Below are 1595 nucleotides of genomic sequence, written 5' to 3' on the forward strand. Positions count from 1 at the left end.
TGAAGGAGGCAGACTTAATCAGAAGAAGAAGAAGAAGAAGAAGAAGAAGAAGAAGAAGAAGAAGAAGAAGAAATACACTATTGAATTTCATTAAATCCACCAAGCATAATCTTATTACACATCGATTCTATACAAAAGAGGGGAAATTTTCCGACCGGTAAAAAAAAATACAATGAACATTATACTAGTATTCTATAACATACATTGTACATTAAGTTATAGGGAAAAATAAAAATCAACATGCTCAGCCCGTAAAGTGCTGGGTATATACGAGCATAATGTGCGTATAGCTGTAATGCAAAAATACACTTATCACAATGGACGTAATGATCATAAAACACTCATAAGATGACTCCCGCTAAAATGAAATTCCCGGGACCGACATCCTTGTCTCGCTTTATCGAAACGTTACCTCGATCGAATGAACAAAGAAACAAACATGTGAACAAACAGACAAACAAACACGAAACGACAACAACCGAACAGCAACAACAATCATACTGAGCGGACAACGCCGCGACCCGAATCTCTTCTTCGTCACAACCGAAACCTGTTATAATCATATTATAATCTATCGCAAGGGGAGGGGCACTGTACCACAATAATGTGACCGTGCACCTCAAAACGAACATAAAGTCGCACACACTAATTTTGCGTGAGGATTGATGACAAGTGAAATGGGTCAACCTATAGCAGAACTTGACTTTTTCATATTTTCTGAAAGAGCGGGTCTTTTTTAACATTATCCTAACATTTGGTATCATAAAACGGGCAGGAAAGTGTGTTTTTAGCAGTTTACCTCGAACATTTTTGGTAGAATAGTGTGATTAGGTGTGTCTTTAGAATCCCTTTTTCATTTCTGAAAAACCTTGTCCACACTCTTCACCTTCAACTCTAATAACTTTTGAAAAGATAGTGCTACTGCTTTGAAAGTTGGCATTAATTACGGACAGAATGTGTTAATGAGGCATGCTTAATTTCACTTTAATAAGATAATCCCTTCATTGTTGTTACTCTGGTGGTTTACTTCCTGTTTTTTGTCCCATTCATCGCACAGCCAGCACGGTTTGGTAAAGATTAAGCGCTTGAATAGACACTGTACTTCAGAGCCTCTTTTCTCACTTCACACTTTTCCTGAGTTTGTGCTTTCTTTCCATAGGTTAGGAGAGTCCATTTGATTTGAGTTACAATTGTATACATCATTTTAAAGCTTAAAGTCTGCTCTTTTATAATACGGTCTTAACTAAAAATTCATATCTGGCGACTTTTTGTTTGTTTTGAGGTGCAGGGTCACAAATTATCACGGTTTGTGAATACATGTATTTTGTTATGCTGCTTCATTATGTAAATTCATTTTTAGTGTTCCAAGATGTCCTACTCTTAGTCATCGTCACTGATTATACAAGTTCTTATGCTGCATTACTTGATCATAAGTTGCATGAATCAAATATTATCGAAAAAAATACCAATAAGTTTATAAAATAACTGGTATATATCGCACGTGTATTTCAACTCTTGCTTTACACAGATCAAAATGTGTTTATTTTCTCTTGAATTCGAATTCCACAAAACTCAAATTCCTCCGGTCTTTGTCT

This window comes from Diadema antillarum, unplaced genomic scaffold (assembly GCF_040938485.1).
Source record: "Diadema antillarum isolate AM-2024a unplaced genomic scaffold, OU_Dant_1.0 seq00001099_RagTag, whole genome shotgun sequence".
Classification (NCBI taxonomy): domain Eukaryota; kingdom Metazoa; phylum Echinodermata; class Echinoidea; order Diadematoida; family Diadematidae; genus Diadema; species Diadema antillarum.